Below are 8,387 nucleotides of genomic sequence, written 5' to 3'. Positions count from 1 at the left end.
GTTTGGAGGAAAGTTTTCTTTTAAAAATCTTCCCAGTGGCAGCTTGGATAAAAGCCTGGTTGTGTGCAAATTGTACAACAAAGAGTTTTCTGATCACTGCGTCACTTCAAGCTGGCATCACCTCAATGAAAAACATGTTGCTGTTAGCACCAGAGCTAACGTTAGCTACGAGTCATGCTAACGGCTAATGGTGTAGCCATCCCATAATAGACCACTTTAGAAAACACTGAAAGTGCTTTAGTTTACAAAAATTCTTAAAATGTTGAATATAATCGCTACAATTGCATTTTGAGTTTGCACTAATCTGTGAATGTAGCAGACAGAAGAAAAATGCAGATAAATAGAAATGAAACAAACATTTTTGTGGTTTAACTTATTACACTGCCAAAGAGGCGGAGCCTCAACGGAGTAATAAGTTAAACCACACAAATGTCTGTCTTTTAATAACTTAATTATAAACTTTTAGATTATGAAAAAAATTGTTTATAAATAAAAATTTATATTCCTTTAAAAAAGAACCATCAAAGTGACACCATTTATCACCCAGAAACGATGAAAACAGAATGAATCTGTGGATTTTCAACTTTCTGAAGCTCCTTGAACTACTTATGCTGATTTTATGTGCCATACAGTGGGAAAACCAAACTCAATCCAGGCTTTAAATCATCAAAATCACTTTTTTTTCTATATGTCCCATTTGAAAATTGTATTAATTTCATAAATTTTAAATTGTAAACACGTATATGTCTATTCATTGATTCAACTGTCAACCAAAATTTATCTGAATTGAAAATGATTACTTACTGTGTCAAATATTGCTATTTGACAAAAATGCGATTAATTGCGATTCATTAATTACAAAGCCCGTAATTACTTAGATTCATTTTTTAAATCATGTCCCACCACTAATTACTTTGTATTGTCAAGCGTAATTGTTTTTTTTCTTCTTTGACTCCATAGTTGGGATTCAGAGAGAACAGTATGAGTGTTATGTTGCCTAATTCTCACACATCAAAGTATTATTTTAACATCAACATAACTACGGGGAAATATGATGCTCAACTAACTTCTGTTGAACCAAAGTTACAATGATTAAATGTAAGTATGTGTACAAGATTAATTTAGTCTCCTTGTGTTTAGCAACCAATCACTGTGACATGGTAATGAACCAAAAAACAGAGGACATCAAATTAATTTGGTAATGAATTTGTAAATTCTGGATTCTTTTCTCAGTGTGATTTAGCCACACTGACATTTCTTATTGGTTTTAGGAAAGAAGAAATGCTGTCGTAGACAACACTGACTACTACTAACACAGCTGAGGTTCAATTAGAGGCTGAGCGAAAGATGGATGTCAAGATTTTATCAGGTGACTGGAGTTACTAAGAGTTTGCAGGAAAGGATTTTCAAGTTAATAAAATACTGATGGAGTCCTGTGATGGAGTCCAGGCACTGCTGTGTAGAGAAATGTGGAGATGTTCTTTCTGCCAAGATGACTGATGGAGCTCGATCTTTCTCTAAAGAGCAGAAAGGACTCCACTCTGCTGGAAGCCTCTTCTTGGAGGGCAGCAAGGATGTACTGTGGCGTAGGTGGCCTTATGAACAGAATAACTCAACTGGCGGTCAGTGGTCATACAGTTTTAAAATCAGTCAGCTGCTTCACAGAACGTGTTGTGCGACATGATATGTGGAAAACAAACACAGACAGCAAACAGCAGTGTGCAAAGCTGACATTCAGCATTGAAATAAATATCAGACTTGGTCCTGGATTTAGCAAAACCTCATCTGTTAGGGGTTTTAGTCAAATCCACTCTTGGACAGTTTTATCATCACTATGGGGAAATTTAATGCAGTCTTGTTAATACAAACTTATGTAATATTTTTTGGCAAGTTCCACCAGTCAGCTTTGTCTGCTTCTACCTCTTATACATTTTCTAGACTGGCATTTTAAATTTTTTAGGGGAAAGGAAATGTCTTTATGTTTTCATCCAAAGCTAGTAAAAGTGAAATTTTAGAATCTATTGTTGTCTGTTTCCATCCATTAGTGCTGATTTTCTCAAACTTAGGGGCATGATCCTAAATGGTTGTTTGATTGTTTCTATTGGTCAACAGTTGCGTAAAACTCTTAGAATAAAATAAAAAAATTAAACCTCAAAACATGATTGTGCTGTCTTCTTGGTGTAATGTTGTGTCTTCTGTGATTCCCACATTCTAAATTATGTGCATGATGTATTAACAAATATACAAGAAAGAGTTTGTATATTTTAATTCCAGAGGACTGGCTTCGATAGCTTCATTTCCAGCTAGCCATTTTTAACGCACAGAGCTTTATGCTTACCCGAATTGGAATGCAGAAGTTTTGAAAAAAAATAAAATCTCGAAATATTACAGATTCTTTTTCTTACCCTTTGGAGTGATGAAAAACTTGGAGCGCCCATAATAAGTGAATATGATTTAATGCAATGGAACTAGATTCAGCAAATAAATGCTGAATTCAGTTATCACATGGCAAAACAATTACGATGTCCAGCATGCTCTCTATCACCAAGCTTTCCATCATATATACTTTCATGATTTATTTTTTCTTGTTCGCAGTTTGAATGGCACTCTTTAATTACGCCATCCCGTGACTCCTTTCTTTGCAGTGCTATAATGCAACCTCACTGGCAAATTAGGTCCACCTACTGTCTATCTCAATAAAACTGTCTGGATAAAAGTGTACAAAAAAGTCAACAATGAACATCCCCATCCTTTACTAACTGTAGAAACAGACTTGCGCTCCTTCTAAGCAAACACTGATACAATGTAAATGCAGAATACTTTTTCACTTTACGGTCATCACTAAGTTACCTACAATAAAAAAAACTAAGCAGACACATCTTCATCTTATTATTTTAAGGAAATTTAAATATGGACATGAGCTCCATCGATATGAGCTTCTCTGCAAATTGTGGCATCCAGAGAAGATGCACTAGCATAGCTACCTAGCAAACTGTAGACTGTAATAGGTGTGGTAACTCATACTCTAGTCACTCCGCCAAGGAATGCAAGTGAGTTATGTGATGGTCGATGTTGGTTTGTCTGTCTGTCTGTCTTTTAGCAACTTCCCAGAAAAACAGAGTAACGGATTTGGATGAAATTTTCAGGGAAGGTCAGAAATGATACAAGGACCAAGTGATTAGACTTTGTCAGTGATGTGGCTTATAGTCTGGATCCATGGATTTGTTAAAGATTTCTGTATCATTGTGAGATAACGGCACAGCATCACTGTAACCATGACAACAAGTGAACACTATGTCAGCTGTCTGCTGACGATCACATGATTGTGATCCTACTACAAATCCATCGCTGAGGACTTATCGGAAATTATCCATCAGAAATGATACAAGGAACAACAGATTAAATTGTGGGGTGTTTCTGAGTCCTATCAATTCCTGCCACCCGCTACATATTTGGTTCACATGATTCGGTATCCGTACATAACGTATACATACATAACACACACCTGTGTTCAGTGCAAGAACATTTTGTTTGTGGGTACATCTATATTAAATGGACACATTCTCTGTTGCTGTGATTTCTGATCATCAGTAACTAATAAGCAAATGTTACATTTCTAAAAAAAAAGATGCTGCATTTCTGACAATGCCATATGGGGGAATGAGCAGCCTTGGTGGAGTACTGCACTCTCCAAATGCTTTTCTAGTTTATACAGTGTTATGGTGTTAGGGGGAGAGTCATCGTGCTCAAAATGATTTCTGGTCTCACTACTAACCAAGTCAACTCCATAAGTGCTATATAGTGCACAGTCTTTTGACGTGTTCAGCAGTTAAATCCTGAAACCTATGATGTGTCTTGAAACAAATCTATGAATTTCCTTTACACAGACTTTAAATGTGTTTGCATGTTATCATGCTGGATGAATGGCAGGAATTTCATGTGTGTGTGACTGATGTGGAGGTGTTTTTTTTTTTTAGTGAAAACATTATAACGAGTCAGCCTCCACGTTGCCAAGACAAAGAAGCCCCATTCCATCGGTCAGCAGCTGATAAAACCATGTTTAAAAGAAGTGTTTCTCTGTCTTGGGTGAGGAAACAACAAACAGGCTTGAGCCAGAAACAAAGACATGGCAGCGAACATTTGAATCTCAGTTACAGATAAAATATTGGACCACTTTTCACTGCAGCAAATTGATGTTGCTGGGATTCCCCAGTCAATGGTCTTTGCCAGATACATCAGTGGGAAGGACACCAGGGAGAAGCTCCTGTTCTGTGACCAGCTGCACACAATGACGAGGGGAGTGGATATTTTCAGAGTGGTAGACACAAAATTGAAAGAGCTCAAATTAGAAAGAATTAGACGTGTTGGAGTTTACACCAAGAGCATGACTGGTTTTATGGCTCATGTTCATAGAGTGGCCCCAAATGTGAAGGTGAGATAATGTGTTATCCACAGAGAAGCTTAAGCCAACAAAGCATTACAGCTAGAAGAGGTTTTCGATACGGTTCTGAGAGTAGTCAATCTCACCAACAAGCAGCCACTACAACAAGGCTCTTTACAGAGCATGAGCACCTGCTCTTTTTCATTGTGACGTGAGAATTGTGGAACTGAAAGAACAACACAAGGATCAGCAGGTAAAAGTTGCAAACAGATGTATTTGAAGTTGCAAAGGTTTCCTTACAGGGTTGTAATACAGAGCAGGAAGGAAAACAAAGGAGAACAGGCAGAATGTCGAACAGCACAAGGTTACAGACTGGAACACAATGACATTAGTGACAAGCTGGCAAGTGGTGTATGTTGGAATGATAGTGGCCTTCCATAGCCAGACTGATCCCCACAGCAGTGTGTCAGTGCTGGAGAATGGCCTGGCTGATTCTCTTTATCATTCTGCTATTGGAGGAAAACTCTCTCTGGCATGTTTATACTGAGAGGATAAATGTTAACATCCGTAAAAAAAATGGTAAACATGGTGGTAATTAAAGGTTACTTGTAAGACATCACCATGTTAGTATGCTGACAGTAAAATTTGGTAAAATGAACCAACTTAGAGTACCCAAGTAGGCAGATAGTTTATTTATCCTTAAAGAGGGAACTCTTTTACACAGTGGGTACATACATCTCAAACAACAAACAAGCATGACATGAAGACTTACACAGAGTTGTACAAAATACACCTAGATATGGAGACAAAGAGGCTGGAAGAGGCAGGCTGGATTTCTTGGAGCTGTAGAGGGGGTTTGTTGCAAGCAGAGGTGTAGGTAGCCATGTGAAGCATGTGGAGAACAAACATAATGCTGGCAAAATTGTTCTTGAAAATCAAAAGCTGTATTTGCAATTCTAAAAAAGAAAGAAGAGGCCTGCACAGTGGCTCAGTGGTTAGTACTGTCGCCTTGCAGCTCGAAAATCCCTTTTCTTTTGCGTCGTGCCCTGAGCCTTGGATCTTTCTGTCCCTGTTCCAGCTTCCTCCCACAGTCCAAAAACATGCTGAGGTTAACTGGTAACTCTAAATTGTCTGTAGGTGTGAATGTGAGTGTGATTGTCTGTACAGTATATGTCGCCCTGTGATAGACTGGTGACCTGTCCAGGTGTCTCCTGCCTTCACCCTCAGCCCCCCATGACCCTAATGAGGATTAAGTGGTGTGTAGATAATGAATAGATGAATGTTTATAGGAATAGAGCTGCTAAAATGAGCCCTTCTACACTTGGGTAACCAATACCTACAGCCAAAACGAAACTGGGTAAAGTGCAGGTTGTGAATCAGTGAAGATGTGACACAATGGGATTTGTGACTGTAAGTTTTTGCTGATAACCCTTGTTGTAAATGTGCATGGTGTGCTGATTGAAGCTGAAGCTATTTTCCAGTGTAATGCCAAGGAATCTGAAAGACTCCAACACTTCTACCTTCTCACTATGTAATAAACTGTGACATGGAATATTAATAGGCAGAGAGAGAGTCATTGTTATGATTGAGCTGTGCATGGATGGCCATTTCATGTGGATGTCTGAAGTAGAGGGTAAGAGTGGATGGACCCCAGTGAGGTGCTGATACTCAGAACAATATTGAAAGGACATTGTCAACCGTTGCTGCTTATGAGCTGTTGGAGAGAAAGTTCTGGATCCAGTATACTTGTGATGACAGAACCTGTAGTTACTCTAGTTTCTCGATTACATGAAGGCACTGGATTGTGTTTAAGGTGGAGCTAAAATCAACAAAGAGAAGTGTGGCATAGTTTCCAGGGATGTTGAGGTATTTTAGCAGGTTGGACAAAAGACAGGTCACTGCATCATCTGAGCCCATTTTTAGCTTATACACACATTAGAAAGGATTCAAGAATAGCAATGTATGAAAGAATTGTTTTGGACCAGTTTTTACAAACATTTCATTATAACACAGATTAGAGTTTTAGGTACAGGGATGACAATTTATATTTTTCATATAACTTTGAGTAAAACCTGCAAGCCATTACCAAAGACATTTTTCTTTGTTTTTATTTATATGTTGTGTTTTTGTGCCATAAGCCTGCGCATCCCCATCAGCAAATTCTATCTGTTTCTATCTGTTACATATACTTACAAATCACTTTTATGTTGCATATGGGTGTAATTTTTGTACAGCTACTGTATGAACAAATCTTTTATTAACAATGTGAACTGACTGTACTGTTTCACCATTGTCCCTGACTAGCTTTTTGCAGGAGAACTCCTCGCTGGCAGCAAGTTGTCAGATCAGCTGTGATTCACAGGGTAATATGTCATTGTTCTAAATGTATTCAAATACAGCAGAAGCTTCACTTGTAATTAATAGGCTGCTGAGCTAACCTTGTGTGCAAAGCTTTTGCTGGCTAATTTTGTACAGAACTGAAGGTAACAGATTCAACTACCAATAGACTAAATATGCTGTTGAACTGAAGACAGTCTGAATCAGTGTTGAATATTATGCCATGTGAATGGGGACCCTGTCTTTTACTGTTATTCATACCATACATCAAGTGTTCACCCTCTGTTGTTTTTTTAATGAACAGTGGTGTGTTCTCTTACTATTGAGTGCACTGAGTCAGGATGTATTTACTTAGTAAAGTTGAAGCCAGTGCTACCTTAACGTGCAGTACCACTGAAGGTCACTAGGTGATGGCTCCAAACAATCTCTGGCTCAAATAGACTCCCGTTCAAAAAATATCAATTTCTCTCATTTCAAACTAAGTCAGTATATTTTTTGCACACGTCATTTTGAGGTCTCTTGTTAAAGCAGATTTCTCTTATCAATATTCTGGTGGACATTTTGAACATAATTACATCATTAACTAGATATCGGTCCTCAAAGAGAAGTATGTTTCAAATGTGACTGGCTTGATTGACAAGACGAGACAGGCAATGAGTCATTCACCAACAAACTTGAATCACATGCCTGTTATCTTGACTCTGCTGAGACATACAGAAGATACATTTTCGACACACTTTTGCTCTTTGTGCATGTATTCATGAGTTGTCATTTCACTATCACAGCTTGTTTTTCAGTTAAGCCTACAAACAGACTCTCAAGGGATTCTGACATCAAATTTTTTGGTGAGTAAATATTTATTGTCTTCATGGTTTCTATTTTTAGCGCATTTTCTATGCATTTTGCTGTGCATCTAGCCTTTTAGCTATCAATGCTGATTATGCTGTACATGTTAGTCCTTCCATCCATTATCTACACACTGCGTAATCCTCATTAGGGTCATGGGGGGCTGGAGTCTATCCCAGCTGACTTAGAGTGAAAAACAGGGGACACCTGGACAGGTCACCAGTCTATCACAGGGCTACATGTAGAGACAAACGATCACACTCACATTCACACCTACAGACAATTTAGAATCACCAATTAACCATAGTAAGTTTCTGGACAGGGGGAGGAAGATGGAGCACCCAGAGAAAACCCACACATGTATAGGAGAACATGCAAACTCCATGCAGAAAGATCCCGGGAAGGTCAGGGCACGAACTGGCGATCGTCTAGCTGCAAGATGAAAATGCTAACCACCAAGCCACTGTGCAGCCCTGTACATGTTAGTCATGCACTCAAATATTTGTCGTCAGCACAAACCAGTGGATAATGTCGTCACTTGCTGCTTCACACATTCTATGGTTTGCCTTCTGCTGTATCACTGAAGTGCCTTTAAACGGTGATGCTGTCATTTACTGTTGTACTTAGCTCTTAGAGTCTGATGACACACTTTGCCTCCACATCCTTTCTTCTCAATTTACTTGCTCTCCAAGAATTTATTACTGTGAAATGTAGTGCATATCAAATGAAAGTAAATGACTTGACCTTTCCAACAGTTCTAGTATCAGTGAGAGAAAATAATTTAATCATCACTGCAACCTGCACACAACTCTGCAGCTCTGTG

The sequence above is a fragment of the Amphiprion ocellaris genome, chromosome 9 (assembly GCF_022539595.1).
Source record: "Amphiprion ocellaris isolate individual 3 ecotype Okinawa chromosome 9, ASM2253959v1, whole genome shotgun sequence".
Taxonomy (NCBI): Eukaryota; Metazoa; Chordata; class Actinopteri; family Pomacentridae; genus Amphiprion; species Amphiprion ocellaris.
Note: the sequence above shows the minus strand (reverse complement) of the source record.